Here is an 8,397-nt window from a genome sequence, read left to right on the forward strand (position 1 = left end):
ACTGCTTGGGGCCCTGAGCTGGCCCGGGGCCCCAAGCAGAGCTGGCAGAGGCATGCGGTCCTGGGGGGCCCGGACTGCTCAGGTCGTCCGGGCCCCACATTCAGTGGGTACATACCGGGTCGCAGGTATGGAGGGAGGGAGGAAATTTTGAGGAGGGGGGGGGGGGGGAGAGGAAGGAAATTTTGAGGAGGGGGGGGGGGAGAGGAAGGAAATTTTGAGGAGGGAGGGGGGGAGAGGAAGGAAATTTTGAGGAGGGGGGGGAGAGGAAGGAAATTTTGAGGAGGGGGGGGGAGAGGAAGGAAATTTTGAGGAGGGGGGGGGAGAGGAAGGAAATTTTGAGGAGGGGGGGGAGAGGAAGGAAATTTTGAGGAGGGGGGGGGAGAGGAAGGAAATTTTGAGGGGGGGGGGAGAGGAAGGAAATTTTGAGGAGGGGGGGAGAGGAAGGAAATTTTGAGGAGGGGGGGAGAGGAAGGAAATTTTGAGGGGGGGGGAGAGGAAGGAAATTTTGAGGGGGGGGGAGAGGAAGGAAATTTTGAGGGGGGGAGAGGAAGGAAATTTTGAGGGGGGGAGAGGAAGGAAATTTTGAGGGGGGGAGAGGAAGGAAATTTTGAGGGGGGGAGAGGAAGGAAATTTTGAGGGGGGGAGAGGAAGGAAATTTTGAGGGGGGGGGGGGAGAGGAAGGAAATTTTGAGGGGGGGGGGGAGAGGAAGGAAATTTTGAGGGGGGGGGAGAGGAAGGGAATTTTGAGGGGGGGGGGGGAGAGGAAGGAAATTTTGAGGGGGGGAGAGGAAGGAAATTTTGAGGGGGGGGGGGGAGAGGAAGGAAATTTTGAGGGGGGGGGGGAGAGGAAGGAAATTTTGAGGGGGGGGGAGAGGAAGGGAATTTTGAGGGGGGGGGGGGAGAGGAAGGGAATTTTGAGGGGGGGGGGGGAGAGGAAGGAAATTTTGAGAGGGGGGGGAGAAGAAGGAAATTTTGAGAGGGGGGGGGAGAGGAAGGAAATTTTGAGGAGGAGGGGGGGGGGAGGGGGGGGAGAGGAAGGAAGGAAATGGGACTCTCCCCAGGGGGGCCCAGACCTTGAGCGTGCATGTGGGGGCCTCCATGTCTGTTTTGCTTGGGGCCCCCAAATTCCTTCAAACGGCCCTGGGTGGAAGGGGTTAAATTTAGCTATTTTTCCAGCACTAGGCGGGGGACTCTCCTCCTCATCGACTGAATGCAATTGAATGTTCTCCTTCCCCCCCAATCCCCCCTTCTCGACTGGTTAAAGGGACAAAAAAAATTGTTAGGACTAGGAAGACTCCTACATTTAATTTGCTGTTGTCATAACAGAACCAGCAGAGGGTGCTGTGACTGCATCAGACTCCTACTATAAATTCTACATTGAGAGCCAAGACTTCACCAAATTGATATAGAACATGCAGGTTTCATGCTTTTGTGCAGTGCTCACCCTGGGACAAAATGTCTTATAGATCCTGCACAATCTTGAATGTTTCAGCTGAAATTAATTCCAATCTCACCATGCCCTTTATTTAGCTTAGTTAGAACATGCTTGGACAAAGTCTTCATGTTTCAAGAGTTCAAAAACGAAACCGTAGATAATTCAAGGTATTCTAGGTGGCTAGCTCACCAAAGCCTGTTTGTCTTCAACTTTAATGTTTTGCAGAGAATGATTGCTGAACTGGGTGGATCAAATTGGGGTTCAGCATGGTGTTTAACACTAAACAGAATTCTATGGGTATTTATAGATCTGCATTTATTGAAATCTAAGCTAGATCAAAAGAAAATTAAAGATTGCAAGGAGTAATCCCTATAATATATTCACAAGAGGGGAGGGAAAGTTAATATTAATTCCTAACCTTTATACATTTTTGTGAATAACAAAAGGAAACAATATAATTACATCATAACTGTATGTATAGATGTAAACCTATCATGTCAGAAATGCTTGTGTGGTTCAATGTTAGTAGCACTAAGAGAAATCAAGGCTTGAAGTTTCTACACCACTCAAATAAGGGCACACACTATAAAGTTTGTATCAGCAACACTTAGAAGTAAGTAAATAAAAAATAAAACTAAGTGGCATTTAAAATGTATGTCATGCTTCTACTTTCTGTAATGTTTTGGTTAAACTGTACTGTGGTTTTTTTGTGTCTTTTTTTTAGAAGTTAGAGTGGAAGGAGGGATAGGAAAATCTCAAATACTTGCCTATAGAATATAAAAAAAATCTTACTTTCTTTTTATATAGTCTGTAAAGAGACTTGAATCCATAAAGTTCAGCCTTCTCATCAGTTTTTGTGGTTGATCAAAAAGGACAAACACACCCAGGTTCAAGCACTTCCAATTATGAAACCAGCTAGGGAAAAAAAAAATCTTATTGACTCCAGAATTATCATTGGATCAAGAAGCAATTACCCCCACAAATGAAAATGTATATCCCTATTAACAGTTTAATTGATATGCTTTTATGAAGAAGTGGGTTTTTGATTAAATTTTTTTTTTTTGAAGGAGTGGAGACTGGGTCAGCATCTAACGGAGGAGGGAAGCGAGTTCCACAGGAACCTTTTGTGCAATAATTATGATTGGTTTTGGGTGGGGGATATCTTTCCTTGATCCATTTTGGAATGTACATACTATACATGAAATCTGCTAAACACTCTTACTTGATTTATTTATTCTTTGGCTGACTAGCTGTTGTATGGAAGATTTAAGATGGTGCCATGATATTTAAGTAAAAAAAAAAAAAAAAAAAAAAAAGTTAGCGCACTACTTCCCAGTAACTTAACCAATCTAAATCCAGCAACTGCTACAATCAACAATTGGGTATCCTCTCATTCCTTTTTTTTTTTAATTTTTTTAAAATTCTGTTCTTGATTTATTTTGGATTTGTGAAAATGCAAAGTGTATTCTAGTGCAGGCATTCCTATTTTCACATATAACTCTAGAGGGTGCCCAAGATCTAAAATCATTTTTCTGTAGGCCAGTTATGTTTCAAGATGAGTTATGTTTTTCTGGCTTCAATCCCAGGGAATATTAACCTCCTTTTAAAAAGTAGGGAGTTTAAATGTTTATTGTTTCGGTAGTTAATCTATGTACAATAAAATTGTGCAGGATTTTATAATTGCAGTACTTTTTCCTGACCTGCTGTAATTATACTCTTGCTAAATATTATTCAGAGTTTTTATAACCAGGCATTGGGTTTTACTACATGTGGACACTATGCTTCTATACAGTTATTAGCCTCCTCCCAACTGTCCTGCTTTTGTTCTCTGGGGTCACCCATCTGTAGACAACAGGGAACTGGCCATGGACAGCACAGCATGAGTGTATTTAATATTAGTATTGTGTGTGTGGCAGACACAAGCACCGTGCAGAGAAACTCTGCATGGCCCTGTGTTGGATAGCAGGCTGTCTGTCAACCCAGCTTGCTTAACACCAGCAAGTCCTACCCACTTTCAATGCACACCCATTATAGGCATCACTGTTGATGCAAGTTGTCACTGGTGAGGTCCTTCCCTCCTCATTCCGTAGCTCTGAATTTTGGGAGGTATGTCATATTTGGTCACTTTTTTTTGTTGTCACATACAGACAAAATTAATCATCCACTATTCTCTCCACCCCCACCTCACCACCACCACCACCACGTGTGAAGGCTTACACTCAACGGTCAGAAGTACATTGCTCAGCACCCAGAATATCGGTGTGAAAACCACACAATCTTGGTTCCCACAACCAGAGACCAGATTTAATTTGAATGTACCTGAAGGATTTGGGATTACCGCATGGGGAGGGGGGGGTGATGCCTGCTCAGCTTCTTGGTCACTTTGCAGTAGAGTGCAAACTTTCCAGATTCTATGCTAGAGAAGTTTCTATGGAAGCCATTTTACTTAAATCAGGTCCCTGTACACTGCACCGGATGTGATGCTGGAACAGATTGATCTCACTTCCTGCTATTACTAAAGAGTGCTTCAGGGAGCGATGCAAGCAGTGCAAAGTGTGAGGTTTTTTTTTAAATATATTTTTTCTACAGTCTATGAATTCCATGTTTCATGACAGGTTCACGTTCGATCCCAGAGATGAATGACCTATTTAATTTGAGAATTATATTAAAGCAATGTGTAGATTTGGTTTAAGGTGAGGGTTTAAGTTACAATGTTAAAGGAACGCTATAGTGTCAGGAATACAAAAATGAAAATTGGTTTACTCACCTTTTCTCCCACTTCATGCCAGTCTCGCTGTGACTGGTCTGGCCTCTATGGCTGAGATCACCTATCTTGATGATCTCAGCCAATCCAATGCTTTCCCACAAAAAAGCAGTGGGAGGCTATTGCACATGCGTGGCAAAACGCCACTCTGCCCCAATCAGCATCTCCTCATAGCGATGTTTCAATGCATCTCTGTGAGGAATGTTCAGTGTCTGGAGACACTAAATGTGTGCAGCACTGGTCTAGGAAGCATCTCTAGTGGTGGTCTCCGTGAGTTTCCACTAAATATTTCTAGGCACCAATGTAAACCATACCTTTTCTCTGAAAATACATTGTTTACAGTTCTAACATTGCAGGGACATGCTTTAGACCCCAAAACCACTGCATTGCGCTATAGTGTCCCTTTAAGTCCCAATACATGCACACAAAAAACAAACTGACTACTCATTGCCATTGTCATGCCAATAGATTACATTTTATTCATTGCCATCAAAAGGAAAAAATATACAACTGAATTACGGTTTCTTGTTGTGAAGATGAATCTACGTCAAACTGCTTAGTTCCAGGAAAAAGTATGAAGACCACAAAATTGCATCAATTGTAATTTATAAGTTAAACAAACTTAATCCACTTCTTCCAAGTATCTTGCGCTTTTGATTACTTTTTTCCATTTGTTGAGCGATCCAACAGATATTACTATGAAGTCCAAATCTAAAACAGGAAGTTGTGTTTTAAGTAGGAGCATGACTTTGACTTTTGAAACAAATATTAAAGTTTAATTTTATAAAAATAAGCAGTGTTTATAACACAGCTTGGGAAAACAAAATGCAGTGTCAAATAAAGATAGTGTTTAAAAAAATAAAATAAAAAAATGAAGTCAGAAGTATGGTATAAGAGCATTGAGTAAGCAATGAAATTCACGATTTCTGCAATCTTTACACTGTTTGACAACAGTGTGATTTACAGAATTGCATCTGTGAGGATTTGCAATCACAACACACCCATTGAAATGTCACTCTATTGCCGTTTATTTTTACATCAGCTAAATTCGAAACATCAATTTCAGTTATTTAATAGATTAGTAATGGATAGTTTTTGCACTTTAGTTGTGGACTGCAGTTCCCAAATGCTCAGCCAGACAAGAATCCTCTTCGTATCACTTTACACGCTGATGCCAGGAGGGTTAGGTGACGGCTTGGGTGGATTGATCCAGTTTACTTTGACATTGCATTGCAATGATGTATTTGACACACAGGCTATTTTAGAATAGTTTGTCTTAAAGGTAGGGATGCACGGAAATGAAAATTCTGGGCCAAAACCAAAAATTCATGATGCCCTTGGCCGAAAATCCAAAAAATGTATTATTAGACTTTTTAATGAATTTAATCTAATATAAAAAAACTTCCCTTCTCTTTTTGTGCCCCCCCTTGCTTAATGTTCCTCTCCCCTCTCTATTTTTTAGTGTTCTTGTCCCCCCTCCTCCCCAGTCCCATAATTTTCTTGTCCCCCCTCCTCCCCAGTCCCACAGTGTTCTTGTCCCCCCTCCTCCCCAGTCCCATAGTGTTCTTGTCCCTCTGTCCCAAGTACAGTATTCTTGACTTTTGTTGTTATTACTATCTTTCTTAGTGATATATAATCATCTGAATTGTTAATGCAAGCATGTCTGTTAAACTATGCACTACAAAAAAAATAATATTGACCTGTTTTCGGCCGAAACGGGATAGGCCAATTTCCGCCAAAATTTCAGTGCATCCCTACTTAAAGGACCACTACAGTCACCCACACTGCTTAATTTAAAAAAATAAAATAAAAAAAAATGTGTTTCATTGCAAAATAATAAAAAATGTGATATGTTTGAGGTTCATGTACTTGCTGCAGTTCCCATCTTTGCAACGTATCCAATAAGCTATCACCTGAACAATAGACTTGTGCGCAAATCCCTTTCAGCTGTGCGTAACTAGTTAAATGCCTGTCAATTTATGGACAAACAAATCCATATGTCCATAGATTGACAGATATTCAATTCAAATGTCCATAAATTGACAGACATTTGATTTCTTTATGTGAAAGAGATTTGTACACAAGTCTATCAAACAAGTAGTGGATTGTGGAATGAGTCTCTCAGCTTATCTTGCTGCTCGTGAACGCACACACGCGCATTATTTAGTGATCGGTATTCCTGAGTGATTTGATTGGCTGGTTATGGCGATTGCTGCACATGTGTTCTAGGTCCAACAATGCTTCTATGACAGCATTTGCTTGGACCAAGAAGCCATGATACGGGATGTGCTTTAGGGTTGAAATTGGCCCTTTTGCTTGATTCAAGGTAAGTAGTGTTTGTTTCTTATTTCAGAGGGGATGTTTTTTTGTTTTATATTAAAAAACAGGCAACAATATTAATCACTAATGCTTATAGAAGAAAATAAGCATTAGTGAATTTTAAGCTCAAGTTAATGTAGAGAAAACTACTCCCTTTATGGCAGTCCACTACACTGCCATACACAGAAATGGGACTTCTCATTTTTCCTTTAAAGCATACAATGTAAAGAGAATGTTCTTTCTGCTTAATTTCAGTCTCTGTTAAAAGGATACTAGAAACACCAAAATAACTTCAGATTAATTGGTTTTAGTACGTAGGTCATGCCCCTAGAGATTTACTGCTAGTTCCAGATCTAATGAATTTCAAAAATCTGATTGGCTGTGATTGGCCAGTGCAGCATGTGACCCAGCCTCTATATATAAGCTGGAGTCGCGTAGCGCCGCACGCACATGAGGTCTTATTAGTGTAGGGAGAGGATGCTGCCGCTGTGAGGGACAGCTTAGGAAAGAATTCTGCAAACTAGTACATTAGTGGGGTGCACTTCATATCTGAGAGTCAAATAGAAGCGTAAAATACTGCTGTCACATTGCAGTTTTGAAACTTAAAATTTTTTGGGTGCTAAACAGCTAAATAGTATTTTAGTGGGGTGCACTTCATATCTGAGAGTCAAATAGAAGTGTCTAATAGTGTGCTTACAGCGCAGTGGTAAACATTCTAATTGTTTTGCTGCTAATCTGCTAAATAGTACATTTTGGGGCCTGCAGTGCACTTCATATCTGAGAGATGTGTCAAATAGTGCGCTTACTGTGCACTTGTAAACATTCTAATTGTTTTGCTGCTAATCTGCTGCTTACATTGGAGTTTTAAAAAGTCAATTTATTTTGGTGCTAAATAGTATATTTGGGGTGTGCATTTCATATCTGAGAGTCAAATAGAAGCGTCAAATTGTGCGCTTACTGCGCAGATGTAAACATTCTAATTGTTTTACTGCTAATCTGCTAAATAGTACATTTTGGAGCCTGCTCTTCATATCTGAGAGTCAAATCGAAGCGTCTAATAGTGTGGTTACATCGCACTTTAAAAAAAATATATAATTTTCTGGGTGCTAAATAGTACATTTGCGGCCTGCGGTGCATTTCTTGCAGTCCAATAAACTAAAAAAAATACAAATAAATTGTTGACTGTTGGCAGTTACATTGTCGCCTGACATAAAACATCTGTTAGTTTGGTGGGTGAACGCAAAGAATGAGGAGAGCGTCAAATAAGGGACGTGGCCCTGGTCGTGGTACTTCTGGTGTTGGTGGAATCCCTGTTGCAAGGAGAGGACGTGGTCGATCTGTGCCAGCTACATGCACAAGTGAAACACCTTCCTCATGTGCGAGTACGCAAAAGAACCTTCAGTGTTATTTGGTAGGCCCGAATACCGCTATGGCAGTTCTTCAGACAATGTGCTGATGACAAGACACAAGTGGTTTGCACGCTGCAGTGGAGTAAGCACCTCAAAAACCAAGAAAGGTCTCAGGCTCCTCCTCCTTCCTCTTCTGCTGCTGTCTCGGCCTCTTCCTCCACTCCACTCCTGGAGTCACAGTGGCACCTGCCACCCTGCAAACAGAGGATGTGGCAGCAACGACACCACGTCCGCCACCGTCCCCAAGCATCTCCCAACTGTCCCATGGAAGCGTTCAGCTGTCCATCTCCCAATCACTGGAGACAAAGGGGAAGTACCCCCCTAGCCACCTAGCGATCCCTGGCCCTGAATGCCAGCATTTCAAAATTCATGGCCTTTGAAATGCTGTCATTCCGTCTGGTGGAGATGGACAGTTTTAAAAACCTGATGGCGGTGGCTGTCCCACAGTACGTGGTTCCCAGCCGCCACTA

Source organism: Pelobates fuscus, chromosome 5, assembly GCF_036172605.1.
Source record: "Pelobates fuscus isolate aPelFus1 chromosome 5, aPelFus1.pri, whole genome shotgun sequence".
Taxonomy (NCBI): Eukaryota; Metazoa; Chordata; class Amphibia; order Anura; family Pelobatidae; genus Pelobates; species Pelobates fuscus.